Source organism: Ambystoma mexicanum, chromosome 7q (genome assembly GCF_040938575.1).
Source record: "Ambystoma mexicanum isolate Mex_15411 chromosome 7q, UKY_AmexF1_1, whole genome shotgun sequence".
Classification (NCBI taxonomy): Eukaryota; Metazoa; Chordata; class Amphibia; order Caudata; family Ambystomatidae; genus Ambystoma; species Ambystoma mexicanum.
Window position 1 is genome coordinate 446,760,341 of NC_090941.1, and position 24,301 is coordinate 446,784,641.

Here is a 24,301-nt window from a genome sequence, read left to right on the forward strand (position 1 = left end):
TATGTATTTCATTCATTGTGAAAATCTTGCCATATAAATAAGAAAATAATGACAACATTGTACCTGTGATTTTTCACAAAAATGTGATCCCCTGTTGTGATACAAACATGGCTCAAATAACCTGTTCGATTGGATGGTTCACAATCAGGAGAGTCTACAACCACATTTCCTCTCACTATACCTTTCACAGAAGAAACATATCCATTTGCCTATAAATCTGGTCCTGCCCACAACCGCAGTCTCGTAACAAAACGCTAGACAATTTTCCTCTGAACAATGGCACATTATCGTCCTCAGGCACTTGTTTCACTATAGTTGGGCATCATCAATGAGGTGAACCTTACCCGCTTTAAGCACTGCGAGAAAGGGTTCCACATTTGGATTACCCATATTAACAAAAGGTTACCCCAAGTTTTACAAAATGTACAGAACTTTGTGAGCTCCAGTGCTTAATAATAGTGTGGTCCTTATAGGTTTAGTGGAATCCCGTAGGTAAATGTGACCGGAAACCACCAAATGCTATTAATGTTACCGGTGCCTAATATGCTCAAATTATCAGCATATTACTGGTGCCAGAAACAGTAAGTATTTCCCCATTCAATGGACCCCATAAGACTCCATGGGGAGATTGCCGTATTACCAGCACCGGAAATATTGGCTGTGTTTTGCAGGTGCGGTGCCTGACTTACCTCTGGCTCTTGGCTGGAGGTAAATCAGGCCACTCCACCAGCAAACTTGGAGTTTGTGGTGCGGGAAAGTTACAGCAACGGAATTTTTTTTTTTTTCCACACCCCCAAAACCTGTTATGAGCCCCAATGTCTCCAATGATCTGTTCTATGGGATGTTACACATCCAGGATAGTTTGTACCCATGTGTGTGTTCCCTAAACCTTTTACAGCACAGAAATACCCATTAGCATATCAATCTGGTCCCACTCACATGAACATTTCAGCACTGAAATGCTAGGCAACTCTCTTCATCATTACCGGTGACTGTTAACCCTGACCACCCAACTCAGAATGAGGCCCATTGTTTTCCCTGTAATTTTCATTAAGTAGATACAATTTTAAAAAGGATAGCATTCACCACAACTGAACCATTGAAACATAGTAACAACTCCACAGCACTTTAAATGTGAATGAACTCCTCAAAAAGCCTTCTGCCGACCCTTCCTGTCTGGCAAACTACTGCCCTATCGCCAATACCCTCTTGCTGGCTAAACTCTTGGAGAAGATTGCCATCTCCTAGCGTATCCAGTACACCAAATCTGTTGGCTGCCACCACGACTACCAATCTGTCTACAGAGCTGCCAGAGTCACGGAAACCGCTCTCCTGAACACCTATGAAAACTTGCTCTCTAATCTTGATTACAGCTCTCCTTTCGTTCTCATCTTTCTTTGTCTTCTTGACCTTTGATTCGGTCCGTTTGCCACCCTGATAAATCAGCTGCGTGATACTCTTGGCATCATGGACCTGGCTCTGGACTGGGTGACCTCCTTCCTCTCTGAGCGACCTTCCCAGGTTCAACTGGGCCCTTTCCTCTCCACCATCTCACTCTCGACCTGCGGTGTCCCTCACAGCTCTATCCTCTCGCCTTGGCTTTACAACAACTACCTGACCCCTCTAGCCCTTTTGATCTCCACCTTATCTCCTAACTTCCAGCGTTATGTGAATGACACACAGCTCTCCTTTAAGCGTCCCTCTTCTTCCTCTCTCATTCCTGACTGCCTGTCTGCCATTCAGTCATGGTGCACTGCTAACAATCTCTGGCTTAATGCCAGTAAAACTGAGATTTTTCTCATTGGGACCGCGACTCCCGTTTTCACTCCCACACTCTGGCTTCCCTCCATACTCCCCTTTCCCTCACCTTCCTGTAAGACAAAAAACCTTGGTGTCATCTTTGACTCCTCTCTGTCATTCTCTCCTCACATCACAGACCTTGCCAAGAAGACCTACATTCAGCTGCACCTCCTCAGAGGCATTCTCCCTTTCCTCAACTTCCCCCAGAAACTCAATGTCTCCAGAGCTCTGTTCCTCTCCAGGCTGGACTACTGCAACAACCTCTTCCTCAAGCTGCCTAACTCCTCCCTTTGCCCCATTCAACTAATCCAGAACAGGACTGCAATACTTATCCTTGTCCTCAAGACCAGGGGCCGCATCTCTCCAGCCCTAAAATCTCACCACTGGCTCCTGGTTGCTGAAAGGATCAACTTCAAGACCCTCTGCATCATCCACAAGGCTTTCTTGATAAGGGGATTGATACGGAGGAACAAATAATCTACTGAGTGTGGGATGGGTATAATTGTCAATCTTCGTAGTAGGCATAAGAACTGGAGAAGGACCCATAAATGTACAGCTAACACTGCCAAGTGGCTAAAACTGAATGTGGTCATGCAAACACATGACAGTAAACCTTTTTGGCAGACTATAAAAACTCGCCAGAAGGGGTCCAACAGGAATGAGATTAATCCCATCAGCCAAAATGAATGGTTTATCCATATAAGTAATTTTTATGGTATTGCTAAGGTCAATGTTCCCTCTGTACCCCCTTTCTTGGCTCCTTACTTTGAATTAGCCAGTATTCTCAAAAGGGAGACTATCCAGGGGAAAATATAGAAGGTTGGACCTTTCCCATTCCCCTGCACCTAATGGGCTCTCTAATATTGTTCTAAAAAAAGATCCTGAGTTATGGTCCACTATCTTGTACCCTCTATTTCAGAAAGTCTTGATGGGTGGGGTTATACCTGAGTCCTGGAGAGAGTCCATACTCAAACCAATTAATAAAAGGCTGTCAGGGACTATCCCACTAATTTCAGACTACTTGCAATGCTGGATGTCCCTGGAAAACTATTTTGCAGTTCTTTGTTAGACTCTCTTTGGGAATAGGTAGAGGAAAAAAAGCCTTTGTCCAGATGTCAGACTGAGTTCCAACATCTAATGGAAGATTTTACTGAAGTCAAAAACCCTTGTTACTTTGCATTCATTGATTATTCTAATGCCTTCGACAGGGTCCTCCACCAGAGGCTGTAGACAAAGCTCACAAAATGGGGCATCAATCCAAAATTGTTACAATGTATTAAACAGTTTCATACTAATACATCTGTAAGAATTAGATTAGACATGAATGGTGAGCTTAGTGAATTTGTTTGCACTGCTGAAGGCCTTAAACAAGGATGTGTGATGGCCCCATTATTGTTTAATTTGTAATATGGTGGACATGGACTCAGCATTAAGAAATTGTAATAATTGTCCTCCCAAGCTTGTAATATGCACATCCTTTGGCTCTCGTATGCCGACGATATTGTTCTATGTGATTTGCCACCTATAGGACTGCAACACACCTTGAGGGCTATTCTAGGGCAAATAACCTCAAGATTAATTATCAAAAGTCAAAGATAATGGTAGTCGGCAGATGCAGCCTACATGGACATTTTGTTTGTGGTATTGGAAGCAATGATGTTGAAGAAGTCTACATAGGTGAACCTGGTGGTGATGCTTGCATCTGCTAATTTCATATAAATGGCACCATTGTACATGGCCAACAGTGCAATCTGCAGATTTGGTGCCATAAATGTGTTTATTCATGGCATGTCTGCTGCATATTTATTTATTTTATTTATTTAGCATTTTTAAAGCACTCACAGAGGCTGGGGGCATCGAGGCGCTGTTAGAGGAATATGTCTCTTAGTTGCATATTTATAACAGGCTTAATACCTGGAGGTTTTTAAGCACGGACCCAGGGATCGAACCTGTGTTGCTTCGTGTTGTCTTGTTTCCAAGGCGAGCACGTTGCCACTGAGCTATCCTCCCGGGAGAGCATTCAAGGCAAGCATTGTCCATCTTACATTCTGCGCAGTAGAGACGTACATGGACACATTTGCTGATTGGCTGGCCTAACTGAAAGGCAAATTGTCGAGATGTAACCTTGGTCTATTGAAATCTCTTCCGGTGGAGCCGATTCAAATGGAACTTGGTTTGATATCTCTCCTGACACTTGCTAAGATCAAGAGATCCTTGTTCTATATGAAGATACTTGAAGATAATGGGGTCACTATACTAAGCCAAAGTTTATGGCAGAAAAAAAAAAATAAGGTTGACCTATGCAGTTAGTGTCCTAAAAACCACTTGTGGGGAATTCCAGTGAATTCCAGACCTCTATAGGATGTAACATGGAAGACTATGATTCATTGCACTGGCTAAGAAAACACTGGTAGACAAAATGACTCTGTGGCATAGGTGTAGACCCATTCATTATGTGCATGTCAAAACTACTCTGGCAGAATACTCTTGGCAAACTTTTCCTTTGAAGCAACCTATGACATATATGTGGATAGACATTTAGACACAGATGGCCCTTACTAGTGATTGTTCTCAATGGGAGCAAGTTAAGTCTGGTTCTCGTAATAATGTTGGTGCTTGGAGTTAGACCAGGACAAATAGTCTAACATTCTGCAAGAGGATAACATGATATATTCAAGATTTAAGGGCTTGGCCAGTTCCCTCTGTTCTCTTTCCATTGTTAACAAGTCATTAACACGTTCTGCTACCATTTTCCCTGATACCCAGAGGTAGCACAAGTATTAAAAGCATGTTCCAGAGAAAACATATTGTTCACATAAACCAGCAATGGAATCTGTGAGAAATTCGCTTCTAATGACTCAAGGTGGGTAAGAAGCAAATGTGTAAGAGTCCCTTTTTCGTTGGTCCATGCTCTTAGCCACAGCTTAACAGGTTCCAAGCTTAGCCTATCAGCAATTAACGGCTTGCCCAATCCCCGGTGAGTTGCTTATGAAGAAGCCAAGTGGGGCAAACCAAGAAAAAGTTTTAAAAAACGATTAGCTCTTTGTATCAGCTATCAGCCATAGGGCAGTGGCATAGGTTGCAACAGCTTTTGCCTTGGTAGTATAGACTTTCACCAATAATTCAAGGGTCTGTTATTGATAGATTTTAGCAAAACGCCAAATGCGTCCACTGCATAGTTAATTTTAGTTTTCACATTTTTAACATTTTTCGTACCTTTTAGATTTCATGAAAATGTTAATCCCAGATAAACATAATCAGAACGGATTTGAATTATGTCCCCTTCGACACTGAAAGGAGTATGTTTAAAATGCTTATGGCCTGATTGACCATCCATAGCTGCCCATTTAGTGGCATCAATCCGCAGATGAAGGTTACTCATAAACTCTGCATATGCAGGAATCCATTTCTGAAGGAAAGTGGTGTTTTGGATGTGAGAACTGTGGTGTCTGCATGAATCAGAACGCGGAGTGCCATGCCTCGGAGGATTGCACATCAGCCTTAACTTCTGCTGAGCAATAATGTACATTGTAGATACATAATGAAAATATTAAATGCGCTAACACAAACCTTGATGGACTCCAGAATTAACAGGGAAAAAGGAGGTACAGTCACCATTGGGACCAGACAGGACATAGGCCGTATGTATGTCATACATCTGTGAGAGTATTGTGACAAGGTCCACAGGGCACCCCCATTGGCCTCAATTGCTTCCACAACTTTTCCCTGCTAAAAGTGGCACGAATGTCCATTAATGCTGCATAGAGAGCCTCCCGTTTAAGATAGATTGTGTTGGAAATAATGCCGTATAAATGAAGAGCTTGGTCTGAGGCACCTAAATCCGTGTGAAAGTCAAGTTATGTGGGTGCTAGAATATTGTTCTCATTAACACAAGCCTATAGTCTTGCAAGCATTGGTGAATACAAGGCTGATCTATGGACTCCTGTTCATCTTCTACCTCTCCACAAAACGGCAGCCTGTTCTCTGAACTGCTCTAGCAACCTGATGCTTCTTCTTCCTTGCCCTGCCAAGATTACTCTTAAAATTCAAACAAACGGGATCTGAGTAAACTTTTTTTTAGCCCATAAGACCTGAACTCATTTGCCTGAACAACTCAGAATGTTCAGAAGAATTTCAAATGGCAACAAAAAAAACCGCCCAATATTCTGGTCGTTTGGAGTGTGTACTAATAGGTTTCCCTAGACAGATTCCTGATTTCAGCAACTAAGTTCCCAGGAGCCATTCACTGAAATTCTCAACAGCCAGGCATCTTGGCATCTCAGGAACCGTCTATTGAGGTTTACAATTATACCCGCCCTTGGTCTTTCAGCAGCGCATATGCGTCTAAGCAGCCAAGCACATGGAATCTAAGCAACCCCCCGCCCCCCTCTACCCCTCCTCCACCAGCCTATGCAGCTCAGCAGGCATCCACTTACACATTTCAGCAGCACAGCGCTCCGCATTCAAAGCAACTCATGCTGATCCCACTCCTCCTTTGAGCCCCAGCAGTCCTGCACCTGTGATCTCAGCAGCCGTCCACTTTCCCGAAGGCCTTTATGTCTCACTCCGAGCCTCTCCAGGCCGTTCGTAGAGATTACCCCCATATATTACTCGAACGTATCTTCTCTTTCCATCCTTCTATGTCACTTCAGAGGACAGACACAGATAGTCATTGTTTATGCGAAGTAAAGCACCGAAACCAGCACGTAACTGCATTCTGTCAATTGCTTTCTGGTGGTTTACATGTCTCCCCTTGCTTCTGTGACAGAGCCAATGCTGCTTATGTTGCGCTGTGAAGCACACAAGCTTAGGTTATCCATGTACTTAATCATTCGACTGAATAACATGGCAAGTGTTTTCTTGTGTTTACATCTTTTGCATGGGCTGTTTATTTCCGCGACCTGTGGGAAGAACGCTGTGCTGAAACATGAATGGTAGGATTTCTTCTTCAAGGATGAGCAGCTTTCTTCTATTGTTAAATATATCAACACATCTTGTAAGTGGCGTCGTAAACTTTGCACACTGTTCGGTTTAAAAAAAAATGAACATGAATGTTACATTATGTTTTTTAATGTTCCGTGAAGCGCATCCTTCGCTGGCAAATATTCCAGTTCTATTAAGCTTTTGCGTATCAAATTTTCTTTCTTGCAAATAATACATGAATACTAAAACTAACATTTTTCTTATCAAACAAGTGAGTTTAGTTTAGCTATAATTTAGATTTTTGCATTTGCTATGTAATCTAAGCTAAAAGAGATATTATACCGTGCATAATTCAATACTAGACAGGCTGGGGGCAATGCCATGAAAAAAAGGAAGGAATATGTAGGCAGGCATACGGATTTCCTATTAAAATCATATTAAGAAGCTATAATAATTCATTAATAGGAATGTCGTAAAAATATATCACTGCGGTAGATTGCATCCCGCTTCAGCTAAGTAAGGTTTCACCTGCCCTTTATGCTTTGAAATTGGTTAGTGCTGAAAAAGATTCATGAGCCATACATTATGTCATTATGCAAACCTAGAGAAAGTGCATGATTTCTTAACCTTGCTTTAGTAGCTCTGGAGTGACGATTGTAGAAGTGATGTGTGAAGCATCATAAAATGGCAGACTATAGAATTGTCTTCGGTGTGTAATCCTTGTTATTCTTTAGGTACAAACCCCTATCTTTGTACACATTAATATAATGGAGAAGGACAGAGAGTCCTTCGAACTTGGTGTGGGAGGGGCAGCTGGGGATACCAGATGTAAGCAAGTACTATTGGGCTTCACAGATGGTGCAACTAATGGGTGTTCGGGGACTTAAACGCAGCCCATGCAAGGCTGAAGGTTTTGTTTGATGAAGGGTAGATGGCCGCTATATGTTTTGTATGGTAGCCCAGGGGACAAAATCTTCCATCAACAGGGCAGAAGATCATAGAGATAAGGAAGGAGGTGACAGGGGCACTGGGTTACCAAAGCCTGACTACCAGGAAAGCACTGCTGTGGGAAAGCCTGGCTATTTCAGATGTCTATAAGCTAGGTAAACAAACAAGATGGATGGACCGGGAGAATCATCAGGGAGGGAGAAGTAATGGATGGTAAAGATTGTTCGGATTCCAAGACCTAAAAGAGAAATTTGGACTGGGGTAGGGGACCACTTCATGCACACAAGACTCAAACATGTGATGCAATCCCAATGGAGGAGGGTGTTGGAAATATCTGAGCACACACCACTGGAAGCACATCTTTTCCTTGAAAGACTTGGAAAAAAAACAGCCATCTCTATCTTCTACCAGTTTCACAGCACCACAACTAGACCAGGCTAGAGCCAAGTGAGAGTGGAACATGGGAGGGTTGAAAGAAGAGTAGTGGGTGAAAGCACATCTAGCGTTTAAGGAATTTAATATGTCCACAAGGCTCTGAATGGTGCAAGAAGGTGTCACAGACTGTGTCCCAATTGGAGGGGTGTGAGATACCTAGATGCTCCAAGGTGGTCTATTACACATTCTGGATGAGGTAATGAGTGCCACAGACCATAGACGCCTAATTAACACAGGGCTGATAACAGCAAGAGAGACCTGGCCACAAAATGGCAGTCAAAAGAGGCGATGCCTGCACTGGACAGATGGGAGGAGGGTATGGAATATAGCAAAACACTGGAAAATATGGTCTACAGACATAGGGGCTGCTTTGGTAAATTCCAAGGGGCATAGGGTAAATGGGTGGCATTGGGACAAGGGAGGGTATCAGTTGATCGGGGTAGATCAAGAGTAAGGTGAGGAACTGGATCATACAGGAGGGCAGGAAATGACAAACAGTCATAGGGCTTGAGTGTCAGTTCAGCAAGCAGGGACGGGCTGGGAGGCGATCGTTGTTGTAGCAGCAGAAACTGTGCAATTGATAATGACAGGAAATATATGAATGTTTTGGAATATAACAAAATAACAAAATTAAAATGATGTATAAGAAAACAAATATACAATGCAGAACAACATACCATACTTGAGAGTGACATTTGTACATATTGCTTTTTATTATTGGCCTACTTGGTGCTATTATAAACCTACCTTTTCTCTGGTATGCACCTGGCATAGACTCCCAAGAGTCTCTATATCTTTTTACCACTAGCCAGCTTCTTGTCATTTTTGACACATCCATACCTTCATGTGCTGGTCTGGCCACAAATGGTATGATGTAAGGGAGTCCTTTCAAAAGCAGTTAGGCACCTGTCATTCTCTGTAACAGTGGTGGTTGCATGGTTGAACATCTATCTGTTGTAAACTTAATACACTGGAGACCAGGGATAGTACCTGGTGTGCACCTCATTACCCTGAAAAACACCTCTTCAACTAGTGACCACCTCGATTTTGATCTGCTTCACCCTTGCTATTTTAAATGCATTCAGTTAATTATACATATAGTGTTGGAAGCAGCTGCTGGGTTTCGAGTTTCGAGTTCTAACTCACTTTGTGCGCGCAGTGCGGCTTGACGCTTAAGAGTTGTTGGGTTCTTTCCACTAGCATTGTCTGTAGCAATTGAACGAGAAGTGGCGAGGCAGTGAGGTGAGGCGGCCAAAATGGCTCTGGCTCTGGTTGCACTCCGGCGAAGCAAAGCTAAATTAGCAGAGCAGTTTTCCGGCTTCAGAAAGTGGAAGAGCTGGATGCCGTGCCGTGCCTGACACCATGCATGATATCCAGTGACTACACAGGGGGTTGCCGGGGGCTGCCGTGGAACAAGATGAGCACAGTGAGCACTGTAGCCGTGTACCCTATTCTGGGGACCAAGACTGAGGCGGCAAGTGCAATCTGCACCCCGCGGAGGTAAGTGAGCCTAATGCAGGGCCGCCAGGTGCAGGGCGGCTCTCTTGAGCCCTGATTGCCCACGCTGTTTAGTTTAGCAGCTCAGTTCAGCTCCAAGCAAGAAGCATAAAACACAAAGGATTTATCAGGGTTGAGTTAGGATGGAACCCACTCCCGAACAAACCCGAACAAGGGGCCAGTTGTGCCTCCTGAGTGACGCCACTATCGCCTACATTGGCTCTAGTAACTGGAGCACGTTTTGTAGCACTGTGCTGCATCTGCCCACGACTGAAAGAGAGCAGGAATCTTCAAAAAAGGCCCCAGCTAATATTAACAATGACGAGCCTTTCCAGAGAACCACTGAATGAACCATATCCAGTGAATAATAAAACTACTGGTCATAGTTTGTCTGTAGAGCACATGAGGACGGAATCTGTGGAAAGGCCCACGCCTGCCACTTTAAGCAGTAGTGGGGATTCCTCTTTGCGTATTCTGCCAAATACTGCTATCCTCACCCCCAATCTCACCGAAGTGCAAAGGGATGAGCGAGTCGTGAAGACACTGGAATAGGTCTCCTCTACTTATGCTTACGGGTTGGGTGAGACCCCGAACAATAGGAGGGATGTGATATTGTCCTCCCCCCAAAGTTGTAATATAGACTCTGACTTGAACATGGCGGCTACTTCAAGTAAGAGACAAGGGACAAATAGGGTAATGATGCCAAAAGCAGGGGTAGCTAATTGGTTAAGTGAAGGTCCAAATGCCAAGTTTCGCAACCTCATAGGTCATCTGGGCAATGCTCCAGTAGATGACATAAATAGAACTCTGTCAAATATACAGTCTAACAAGTCACCTTTGAGGCCATCTGAACAATTTTTAAGCAACCACGTAGGAGCAATGTGGCTAAAGCCAGCTTTTGATGAAAACAAATGTTCTAACTGATTCTTTACATGACCAGGGAATAGGCGGTGTCAACAGGGTGAACTAGCTGACTTGCTTCTGATTCAGTCCACAGAACAACTGGAGTACTCCATTATGGGTGAGTGTTGGATACTACCATAAAAATGCAAAAATCACCAACTTCTTATGAGAAAATGGGCCAGAGGTTGCTCGAAGTTGAGATGGACCGACAGAAGGGTCAAGTTGGGCCCACGATGAGCACATCAAGACACGTCCCCAAAGCTCTAGCTGTCTCGCTGATTAAATAAATTGCCAGGTTCTCTGAACAGATGGAAGAGGAACAATATAATAGAGTTACTCTGGCCAACAAAAGGCCAGGTTTGGAGGGGGAGAACCTAGCAGCAGCACTAAATTGCCACTTGCCACTCACCCCAGTGGCAATTTTATTCAACACGTCTCCACGGATAATGACCTGGAATCTACTCAACTACCAAGAGACAGTGGGGGAGATCCCTCTTTAAGAGTGACAAAAGAAAGCCCTAGGAAGGACCACCAATGAGACTAAAGGGTTCCATAGCGATAAGACCAAGGAGGAGGATTCATCGGAAAGCATGACAAACTCTGAGCTCTCAGCTAGCGGTCTTTCAAGCGCTAGAAGGAAGTGAAGTCTGAGGTTACCAACTGAGGGGACCGTCGAGCAATAGTCAAACATCTTAGGATGGGGTATTAACCCAAGTACAATGTCAGATTTAAGTATTGGGCTCCCTTTCTAAAGCTATAAGAAGCACTGAATGATACTTTGAAGGACCACTCAACATGTTTGGCAATGTTTCAATTGAAGTACATGGGGGGATTTGTCATGGCTGTCCAGGATAACGTGGATAAAAATTCAGACCGGTCAGTTCTAATGTTTGAGAGAATGCTTGACTCTAAGCTGTCGGAATAAATTGAGGGAACTTAAAAAATGGTCAGAGGTGATTGGCATGACAAGAGATACCCCAATCATTCATTAAGAGAACTGGAAGATAGAAGGTCTGCTCAAGTAGCGATACAGGAGGAGCTGCAGGAAGTGGTTGGATTAAATCCCCCTATAAGCGCACAAATGGGACTAATTGAGGATACAATATCAGGGGACTGCCAGCCAGCCAGAATCCAACTACATGAAATGCCTTTCACAGAAGCATCTATGTGTGAAGAGGAGGAAGTGACCCTAGTCGTGGTGGCATTCAATTCTTCTATAATAAGGGATTATCCGGTTTTCACACCGAAAATAAAAGGAGACAATGGGCCTCATTACGACCCCGGCGCTAAACCATGGTGCTATTAGCACCATGGTCCATGCCGGGGTCCGCCATGGTGAATGGCGGAATTACCACCCCATTCCAAGGTTGGCGGGGCGGTAATTCCCCATACACCATGGGCCCTTCCCCATTCCCATTTTTGCCCCATAGGGCTCAATGGGAATGGGGAAGGCGCTAAGTACGGTGCCACAAATTGCGGCACCATACTTAGCACCAAGGTCCCTTTGCGGCACCCTACTTTAACGACTGGTGAAACCAGCCGTTAAGGTCGGGTCCCGCAAAGGGACCTCATAATCAGGCGTTAAGGGTTTAACGGCGCCGACACCTTTCATGGCTCCGTTGAACCCTTAACGCCAGGGTCGTAATGAGGCCCAATGGCCTTATCAACATCAACAACAAACTAAAAAAAAAGAAAGAAATATAGGTACGAGCAAAAAACTAAAGTCAAATCATTCAAGGAAATTCCTTAGAAATGTAACTCTTCCAATTAGTCTGAGCGAAACTTCCAAGAATAGAAGATTGAGGTTGATCCTCCCACAAGAAGTGGCAATCCAGACTCTGCAGTAGCAGCATAATGAAGAACCTGATAATGCCCTAAATGATTCAGAGTCCTCGTCAATCAAGTTGTTACTGGATTTATCAAAGCACCCAGTGGAGGATGAATGAACAAGGTATGAGAGCCAGGTTAATTATGTAGCAAACTCTGCATAGGGGGCCGATTGGGTGGGAAGGGAGAATGGTGAAGACACTTAGACGATCATGGGAGCTACAAGTATGATAACATTCATACCTAATCTGGTTTTCCTAACCCTAGTAATAAAAACGGTTATCAGTAGCCAAGTAGCTAATGAATCAAGGGAATGAAAATAATGCTGGGTCAAACGAGGCAAATACGTCAAACTCGAAGCAAAATGCGGGTAGAACAGCTACATTCACATGGACAGAATACTGGAAGTTAATGATGATTTGGTGTTGAACCGGGAGAATGTTATGAAGCTCTTCCAACATGTGTATAGGTTGAGACTTATATGCTCAAAAGATTTTGATGCAATTGAATTATTTGACAATAAATACTTTTACAGAGGTATTCTGCATGTTTCTACAGATCGGGCAAGGGACGGTATGCTAAACTGAGTCCCAAGCAACCACCTGTTCGGTTCTGACCATAGGGAAATATCCCAGGATATAATATGGGCTTCAGATAGGAGAGAGTGAGATGGGGGGAAAATATGCCTAAAAGGGCCCTGGTACAAAATCTGCAAGGAGGTAACAATGTAGACCCCCCATATTGGAGAGTGGTGAGGATCCTTCCAACCATACCCGAAAGTCTGGACATAACCACGGAAGACGATCATTTAATAGGAGGGCAAGACAGAGCTAGAAGAAAAGTGATTTGCCCTAGGTCTACAGATAAAGTATCTAAGGAGTTGCATGGAGAGGAGTCTTGGGCATGGTTAGCAAGAGCCTTGGTCTCAAAGTCACAGGAGCAGCCGAGACCCTCTACAGAACAGGGGGTCATGAGTTTGGTGCCCTAGAACACAAGGGGCTTTAAACATATATTTGCCAAAGAAAAGTTATCTTTTAAATCGTATGCCTTGCTGTGTTTCCAAGAGACCTGGTTATGGATCCCCCTGATTTTGGGTGGATACTCAGTTTTTTTTAACCCTCCCACAAAACGGTTAAAGGGTAGATCGTCTGCAAGTTTGTTGATGGCATTGAAGAGCAGGGTTGAAATGGAGGTGGTTTCCACTCATAATCCAAAATCTGTTCACTCAAAAATTGGTAATTAAGAGAAAGGAAAGGATACCTACAGATGCTGATGGGTATATTGCCTGTAAAATCTATTGAAATCCTTTTGGTATTTCTAGTCAAGATTGTATTGATGCGTGAACTCTTGGTGGATCCAAATATCTTGATATGTTGTGACTTTAATATGTGTGACAAGCAAACATTAATTATTTTGACTGAGTTATTCCACAGCAAAATTAGTGGACACGTAGAATTTCTTGTGGCTACAATAAATGGACAATCAAAACCTCCATATGCTAAATGGTCAAGTAGAGGGTGATATACCAGCCCACTTGACTTGGAAGCATGGTGGATATTCCTCTACAATTGGTTATGTGTTTGTGAGCAGTGCCTTTCTGTCTCTGATAGGCAGATTCGAGGTACTGAATTAAACTAGGAATGATTACAACATTTTAGAAGTGAGCTGGTATATAAAGAAACAAGATCCTAGACAGGTGTTTAATTTAAAGGTCGAGTGCACCCAAGGGAGAAATCGGTTGATGATGGATGCCTCTCGGGTGGCCTTATTATGCCACAATTTTAGGGAGATTATTATGAATGCCAAAGAGAGCAACACCTGTAACATCATTGACTATACCCCTTTTTTGAAAGGTTTTAGGGTGACTGGGGGCCCGGTTTAGGGAGAATAATCTTCTCCCATAAACACACCTGTGTGGCCCTAGTCAAGACTAGGTGAACATGTAGGGCCGATTTCCACATCATAATGAAAAAATATACCTTGGAGGAATGCTGTGAACCCGTGGTGGATCCATACATCTTGATATGTTGTGACTTTAATATTGTCATGTGTGACAAGAAAAAATGAATTATTTCGACTGAGTGATTGCACAACAAAATGAGTGGACAAGTGCAATTTCTTGTGGCTGCAATAAATGGGCAATCAAACCCTCCATCTGCTAAATGGTCAACTAGAGGGTGATATACCAGCCCACTTGACTTGGAAGCATGGTGGATATTCCTCTACAATTCATTATGTGTTTTTGAGCAGTCATGTTCTCCCACTGAGCTGGCATATACAGAAACAGGATCCCAGACAGGTGTTTAATGTAAAAGTCGAGTGCACACAAGGGAGAAATCGGTTTAGGATGGATGCCTCTCAGGTGGCCTTATTATGCCTCAATTATGAGAAGGAGGGCTTGTTGAGAATGAGGCACCAAAAGTATAAACACTGAGTGAGATCCCAAAGTAGGGTGATGTTGCAAGCAGATGCAGAAAATATGCTGCAAAATGTTGCCAATAAAAACATCCATGACATTTGGTAGCTAATCAACTCCTTGGGCTCCCACCAACAGGCATTTCAATTAAATCCGGTCCCTGAAGATGTATGGGTGAAACATTTCTCCGCTTGGTTCTGGGCCCCACTTGAAAATTCCAACACCACAGGTTTAGGTGGGGATGAGCCCTGGCCCATGAAAGCTCAATGACATTAATAAAAAAGTTCCAGCAATTTGCGAGCCACTGGTCCGGATTCCGGATGGCATCACAAATATTATGCTAAAGGCTAGCTCATGGGAATGGGTAACATTTCTATCAGTATTAATTGCTCCAATTGCCACCCTCAAACGACGTTCATTGTCATGGAAAACATCTATAATAATTCAGATTTTTTAAAAATGAGCAAGAAAAAAAGAAAAAAAAACGATCTCCCTATCTCCCTATTGCTTTACTTGATGTAGTGGGAACATGATTTGCCTCCTTTTTATTGGAGAGGCTTTTAGAGTGGCCAACGAGATCAGGGGTATTTAACCCATTTCAGTCTGGCTTCATTACAGAGATTGGTACGAGCAAGGTTGAATGTTCTGATGTTAAATATCCTGAAAACAAGTTGTATGCTAAAAAGGATAAGTTGTATCTGGCATTTATTGACCTTCAACAAGCTTTCGACTTTGCATCCCAGGCAGCAATCTTGCAGAGAAAGTATAGGTGCTTCTCCTTGACTCCTGTGGTGAGTTTATATAGGATGAAGGTGGTTCCTATCCTAACATACAGGGCATAGATTTTTTTTGCTACCTCTCACCCTGTGTGGCCCGTACTAGAGGGGTTGTTTTGGAAGAAGATGTTGAATCTCCCACATGACACTTCAATTCTGTTTGTGGGATACAAGTTAGGACTAATTCCGTTGTATGGAATAATAATTAGGAAATCCTCATCGTTATATCGCAAACGGATTTTCGTAGTTTTTTCATTGTGTGGTTTGTTTTGGTGAAAAGTATATGTGAGGCCAATATCGCCAAATAAAAAAAAGGAAATACATTTAACACATTTAACATTTTATGCACGCTACTTTGGCAAATGGGGTGCAGGAAATAAGTGCAAGACACTGGTGAATGAGTCCCACATTTATGTTTAGCTGTGTTTATAATTTATTGTTTTATTTATCCCTGGCTGTTTTCACAGTCTACATTGTTATTTGTGTGTTTGTATTTCTTGTTTTCATGAGATGCAGACCCTGACAGCTGCATTTCTTTTTCACATTTAGAGGACTACTTCTACCAGAAAACCTGGGGAACTACATCCATGTCGTATTACACACAACAAACACATCCCAAGCTTGTGGATACATATGGGAAGGCACCCCATACTGTGCACAAAAACACACTCCACACTTCAATTAGCCCCCACCCCTACGGCACTAACTTATTTAAAATTGCTATTCATCTGAGCTGCAACACCTCACTTATCTTCGCTTCTCACCTCTACACTTCTACATCGGACTGATTGGCTAGTCCTGAGGCCATCAGCAGTGGGCCCATCAAGCAAACAGTACTTGGTGGTGCGACAACGCAAGGCCATCCTTGGGTGGTGTGAAGTAAGTATCCTTTTATATACATAGCCATTCAGGTGCCTATCATTATCAGTATTCAGTCCACTGTATTTTTGTTATTTTGAATGTGTTCAGTGATCTTCCACCTACAGCATGTATGTATTGTCAGTATTCCTCTAGGCAAGATTGCAACCTACGGAGGTCCGAAATGCATTGGCCATCACTGTCTGCCTGCTTACATGAATACATGTTCATTTTTACCAACAAGTAACCACCTTGTACTGGTGCAACAATTCATTAAGGGAATTGGTGGTGAGATTGCTATTCTACATTGCAGGTATTTTGTACCACATTAATTGCTGAGCGTTTGTGTGCAGCCTTCACTGTGGGTTTACACCCAGGTCCTTTCCTCATAGCTATTAGCGGATTACCACCCCTCCACTACTTTATCAAACCCCACATTACCCTTTATTCTTTCACTGACACTCTTCCCTCTTGGCCAGACTGTTGTCCTGCATGTGACACCACTATTGCCAGCTTCGCAGCACCTTAACATGTGACATCTTGATCACATGGCACTTATCTAGCAATACCAGAATGAGCAGGTCAATGTATAATCGGCTACCAAACATGTACTGAAATGCAATGTATACTGTTCAAACACCTGTTTTTATTTTGTATTCTATCCTTTTCTGGACTGGTGTACAATACTCAACGTTGATGGCTTGGACAATTAAGGCTGCCCTATCACTATTTCTAAGGTTCTTTGTGCATGCATGCATTATGGGGGATCACACCCGGAACAATACGCTCAAGTATAGCAAATGATTGCAGATGATTTGCCAACATCTCTGGCAGCTTTTGCTCCCGCAGTAGTGCCCTCGCTCACCTGCTCCCCCTGTTTAGTAATGAAAGTGTCTCTCACATTCAAATGTTGCTGACATACAAGGACTTTCCCAAACACACCACAAACAGCCCACCCCCACAAAGAAATTACCCCGGTGAATGTAAACTAATTTCGTGATGGATGTCTGTATTTACTGTATATATTTATGTACTTATCAATATCCGAATGATCTTTATGAATCATCTCAAATTAAAGAACACAACAAACACTTCCTTTCTATTTCTGCATGTTGACAAACGGAAGTTAATGAAGACTTGCAGTGGAAATGAAAAAGAAATAAAAAAAATCAATTGACATTTTTAAACAGACTTTGAACATACCTTTGGGTGAGGATATGTTTTGAACTGCAACAGCCATCAGGCCTGTCCAACAAATGGAAAAGGTCAAACACATTAAGTTGGGTAAAAATAAACCTACAGTATTGTTGCAGGAATGGTGGATTCTGTTTTTTTCTGATTTAATCGTCTTCAGAAGGTTAAAGTCTAAGACTTCCAAGACATTTTCATTTTGGTTATCTACAGTATGGATTGTAAACAGATGTACACAGCAAGCATTCTGCTTAACTCACTGAGCTGTTTACGAAGGGTTAAAAGGAAGGAATAGTATATTCAGATAATTGAAATCTGTCTGATTTTCCCTTTGCTAAAACAGATGAATGGGTTAACAGTCCCATTCCAGACATCTGTGCACAACCCTGACAGCTTTTGCTAATTATAAACTCATGCCATTACTAGTGTACTGTATGCTGCCGTATGCATACCAAAGCTGAGGATGGGCATGTGTGTGTGTGTGTGTTTTGTGTGCGTGTGTGTGTGTGTGTGTGTGTGTGTGTGTCTGTGCACTGCATTAAACGTGAGGATATGAGTGCCAAAGAACACGAACGTTGTGAGGATTCTTTTTATTTTATTGTGCATTGATTGATTAATAAAAACCTTTAGCACATGTATTATACAATTACAGACATATTGTACAATTCAAATGCATACTATCGATACAAATTATTTCATCCATAATACCAAATGTCCAATAATATAAAAACTGCATAACACATCATTTGAAACCTATTTCAGAAATGCATATCAAGGTAAAAGTTATACAATAAATTAAATCGCTATCTTTAAAATTGGGAAATAACAAGCATACGTGAAATACAATAATTCACAAAAAGGTATAATAAAACGACACAATTCATAATAGTAGTGCTGTTTTAATATTCATAAGGCCTCATTCCAGATTAAAAAATTCAGTAACCGTTTTTACAATTGATTTTGCACAATATATGCCATTCCATAAAGTATGTGACTGAATAGATTAAATGCTGGGAAACAAGGATGCATACCCTTTTATGTGGGCATTGTTCAGTTTAGGACAACCAGTGAGAATGTGCCAAGCAGATTGAACAGAGCTATTACACAAACGGCACCGTTTTTCCTCATGTGGGGTCCCTACCCAACTACCCATATGTTTCCTGGTGGGGAGAATGTTGAACCTCAAATAAGCAATGAATCCCTTTAGCTGGATGATACAGGATTTGACTAAATAAGTGTGTGGGCAGTTAAAACAAAAGCGCTGGCTAACAAATGTTGCATAATTGTTCTTATTATACAGATTACAGGTATTAACATTAGTGTCCTATGCATTAATTTTGCTTTTCAATATCCTAAATGCATTGGGAGAGTCAATCAATTCTTCCAACATTAACCCAATGTTATCCAAATGTTTCATAGTCATGTCCCAGAGCTCTATTAGAAAAGGGTTGGTGGAAGTTTGATGGTAATGCTTTGCACTCAGCCCCAAAAGTCCATCGGCATGAACATGAGGAGAATGAAGGGATCAGATAAATTTACGTCACTGGAGCATCCAAATCAATCTTAATGACAAGAGGCCAAGGTCAAGCCTTAAAGCTTCGACTGGTACCGAAGATGGTACTCCACGAATTGAACGCAAAATGTTTCACTCCAGTATCTCCAAGCATTTCATTCTCGATTCAGGAATAGGGATGATACCATCAAGTATTCCGGGAACAATAGCTGTCCTCTAGATGGAAATTAAACCGTCTATATGAAAACCACCTTTGTTACTAATGAACCTTTGTCAAACCAGCCATTTTCTTAAAACTCTGGACATGATAAAATCACCATAAAACCTGCCTTGTGGACAGGACTTTATTTGTACCCTGAGATAAATATTGCTCTCCACCACCTCAAGAGGATCACCATCTAAATTCCAACAAAAGCGGCTTTTACTCCTAGAGCCACAACCAATCATTACAATTTTCATTCTACTGATATGAATATGTACATGATTATCTTTAGTATCAAGGGACAGTGCAGCATTGGAGCGTTGGAGACCAATCGGGGTATGATCCAACAGCAGGGTATCATCATCATTTCCAAGCCATGCTACTGGATCACCCCTGAGGGTAGGGAGAAAGTTTAGCACTGCTTCAATCACCAAAGCCACGACAGAAATATACAAGGTAAAAAGCAGGGTTGCAATAACACATCACTGTTTGAAACCATTTTTGATGGAGATTGGTTAGGATACTTCCTCTTCCTGGTTAACACGCCCCATGACAGAAGTATCCGTGTATAATGTTTTAATAAAATACAATAGCCTGGCATCAATTCCCTAAGCATGCAGAAAGAAATCGAGTTGAAAGCCTCTGTGAAGTCTATTAAGTAAAGATACAATGTTTTGCCTTTATTATGCACTACCTCGGCATTAGACTATGGATGGCACAGATAGTCAGTGTGGTTGCATACTCTTTATGAAAGCCGGTTTGAAGCATTAATCAACCCTTTTTGCTCAACCCATTTATTGAGCTTTTTCAACAGCATCATCGCAAAAATCTTTTGACTACTGTCCAGCATGGCCTGGTGCCTATAGTTATCAGGGTTACACATATACCCTTTCTTGAATACCATCATTGATGTAGATCCCGCCATCTGGAAGGAATCAAACCAGAAACCATGATGCTTTGAAAAAGACTCTCCAAGACCGTAGCCCAAAAAATAGGGTTAGCCTTAATTACTGTGTTTCCAACACCATCAGGGCCAGGAGCCCTATACTTCTTACGTGCCTTCATGATGGTTAGTATGTCATTAATGTCAAAGAGATACTCCTTACTAGGTGAAGGGGGCCATACCTCTACAGTAGCAGAACTATTTTCGGTGTCATAATACAGATCTTTTATTGCTACAAACCACTCAGACTGAGGTGACTTTGTCTTCCTGGGAGGAACAACGAGCAGTGTAAGTCCTGATCAAAGACCAGAATGTGTATTGTCATTATTCTGTAAGAGTTTAAAAAGTAGCATCCAATTGATATTATTTACAGAAGACTTATGTGCCTTAAGCCAGTTTTTATAGTGAGTAGAAAAATTAGACAACTGCCTCCCTTTTTCTACTAATGTCAGGGTCAGGTTTTTCTTAACCAAGACTCTGAGCCGATGACAATCCCTTCTTTTATTTTGAATTAATAAATCAAAAGGTCCATTGCGAGCACCATCATTCTTATCAACCTTAAAATGAAGGCATACATATTTTCCAAGAATGTCCATTAACTTCCTAAAATCCCAGTTATGATGATCTAACCATTCCAACAGGGTACTCTCTTTATCAATAATGTATGTGGTAAATCTCTTTACATTACACTCTGTCCAGATTATACGGTTACCTTGAACGTTATCTATTATCTTCAAGTCAATATGTTTCAAATTACTGTGAATATATAACATCAATGACCATCTGAGAATAGCGTAATCACTGACCTTATTGTGCTTCAGTGTCAACTCACTACATCTCTGGCTTGTTTCATGGTCAATAAAAACATAATCCAGGCACGAGACATGCCCATTGGTCCAATGCAAATGATTTGAATGGCGCTTTTTATTTAAGCAGGACAAGTCATATGAACCTATTAGCACACCCCATGTAATGGTTCTAGACATCATTGTTTAATATTTTCCACCATATAAACTATTTGAATCAGATTCACCAATAAGAGCTGGGTGGCTATAAAGAGTTAAAATCCCCAGCTAAAATTATTTTCCGACCAAGGCACAATTCCAGCCAAGATGCTAGTAGTCTGTCAACAATACTCTGAATAATATTAGGACCTGTGTCTTCAGGAGGGTCATATATATTCACTGTCAGTATTTGTGCTTGCAAACCTTTAGGGTTGCTAATTACAGCCGATAGAACATAGGGTGAAATAATGCCAGAGACAAAGGCTTTTAACTTAAATTGAACCCGGGCATGGCTATCCAAACCAATCATCTGGCAACCTCTAGATGTACACATTGCAGGGCGACAAAGGACTTGATATCCATCATTCTTGAATTCTTTAGTGAGTCAGGTTTCTTGTAAAATAAAGACCTCACTACTAATAATAAAAGAATGACCCTCCAGATGAGACAAAAATGATTGATTCCCTCTAGTATTCCAGCATAGCCAGTCGATACATTTCTTAGAATGGGAATGTCAATTTCTATTAGTGCTCAGCATGTCTGACATCCAATGTACAAGATGCTTTAGTCCCATCACATATTTCCTACATTTTTATAAAGAGGCACAGAGACTAGACCTTTCAGTAGTCAAATTGTTTTGGGAAGCTGTGTGGTCAGTATTGGATGTCATAGCATTCATCTTAAATGTACCTATAGATGTCATGACATATTTCCTGGATACAGTACATTCAAAACCTAACCTGCTTAAATCCGAAATACAGGTGCTCAAGAGTTCAACAACCACCAGAGAAATACATTCAATAAGAGCCCAATTAATAGGGCTATCAACAGTGGACAGTTCTACACGTATAATATCTTCCGTGCTAATATCATGAAGACAAGGAATATTTTGCCATACATCGAGTAAAAAAGAACAATCAAGGGACTTTCCAATCGGCAGCTGAGCTCTTCCCATTTCCCAAGTGGAAGCACCCCACCCTGTTCTCATTGACTTTGACCATGTGTCGAAATAGGCACAGAAGCATTACAAGACAAAGGAAAATGGCTAAACATGGAAGGTTGAAATGTTACAGTCACAGGATCCAAGCCAGTAATATTCAAATGCGGGCAATGCATACTTGGCACCTGCATATTAATATGATTACTATGATTATTATTCAGTACCATATTATTTCCAAAGTTATACATGGGAGGTGCCGTGGAAAAGGATTGCCTTAATGTAGGCTGTGGAGGTGGCACCAGGCCTGGATGGAGTCTTTTATCAAGAGGACTCTGCAGGTATACTTGCGTCATGGTACCATCTCACTGATCCCTAGTGATTTTCAATCCATTGACATCTAGAGGAGCGGGGGAAATTACAAAACAGTCCTGGGAGTTAACAGGGGCAGCAATATTAGCATCTAAATTTCAATTTCTATGTTTTCCAGTTTTATTTAACATGCGCCTAGCAAGCTTTCTTCTACAACCTCTGAGGGGTGAGGTGATACAACAGCCAGGTTATAATGTATTTTATTTATTTATTTATGTATTCATTTATATAGCTCACCTAACCCGGGAGTATCTGGGCGCATTACTTGAAGATTACAATATTCTTGCAATGCAGAGAAAACATTGCAGTACATAAAGAGTGTTACAGGTAGAAGAGCATTAGTCATGACAAGGAGATACAGTAGTAAGTAGTTGGAGGTATCATTACTGCTCCTGTGCAAAGAGCTAAGTTTTCACATTTTTTCTGAAGCTCCAGAAAGATGGTTCTGCTCTAAGAGCTAAAGGCAAGGAATTCCATAGTTTGTCAGCTAGTACTGGAACACTGTTAACTCCTGCTTTTTTTAACTTGAATCTGGGAAACTTTAGGCAGTGAGTATGTGTGGCCGGGGGGTCGTCAGATTGGTTTCTAGTGAATTTGTTAACTAGATATTTAGGTGTTGAATTAGAGAGGCACTTATGTGTTAGTGCTAGCATTTTAAATGCAATTCTGTCCTGAACTGGCAGCCAGTGGACGTTACGTCTTACTGAAGAGATGTGGTTGGCTCTGGGGATGTTCAGAGCTGCTCTCAGCGCATTGTTCTGTAATACTTGTAATTTTTTCACATTGCGTCTGTTAGTACCTAGATACAAGACATTACAGTAATCTAGTTTAGATACTTTGAGGGCTCTAGCCAAGGTAATGCAGCTTTCAGGGGACAAACATGGTCTGCAGGAGTTAATCAGTTTGGATGTATAGGCTATTGCTGATGCCATAGCATTAACTTGTTTAGTAAGAGTGAGGGTGGAGTCAAGATATATACCAAGAGTTTTCACTTCCTTGGAGACTTTGATATCAATGCCATCACTATTGAAAGATTTGAATTGGTTATCTAGTTTGTTCAGGCTAGTCTGAGGACCAATAAGGAATAGCTCTGTCTTATCATCGTTAAGACAGAGGCCGTGGATAGCCATCCGCGCCTGGATGGTTTGGTATATTTCATTGAGCTGTTTGGTGTCTGTGTCGTGGGAACCCATAATAGGGATGAGGATTTGGGTGTCTTCCGCATAGTTGGTGTAGGTGACACCCAGATCATCTAGTTTGTCAAAAAGTGGTTTGGTAAAAATGTTATATAATGTGGGGAGACACAGGAGCCCTGCGGTTCTCCATAAGTGACTGGGGCAGGCTCAGCCAAAGTGGTTGGTCCGAATACCCTTGTAGTTCTGTTGTCAAGGAAGGAGTGCATCCATTTGGTGGCTTTGGAGGATCAGTGGGCTGCCGATGTCCGGTGTTTACAGAGGACTTTGTGGTTGTCTAAATCAAAGGCCACTGATAGAACGAGTAAGGGAAGTTGCCTTTGTCTTTTAGTTCATCCCTTTGGATTTTTAAGTCTATGGGCCTCATTCCGACCCTGGCGTTAACCCTGGCGTTAACCAAGGCGCTATAAGCGCCTTGGTTGACGCCGTTATTTTTCCGACTCCGCCATGGTGAATGCCGGAATTACCGCCCCATTCCAAGGTTGGTGGGGTCGGTAATTCCCCATTCACCATGGGCCCTTTCCCATTCCCATTTTTGCCCCATAGGGCTCAATGGGAATGGG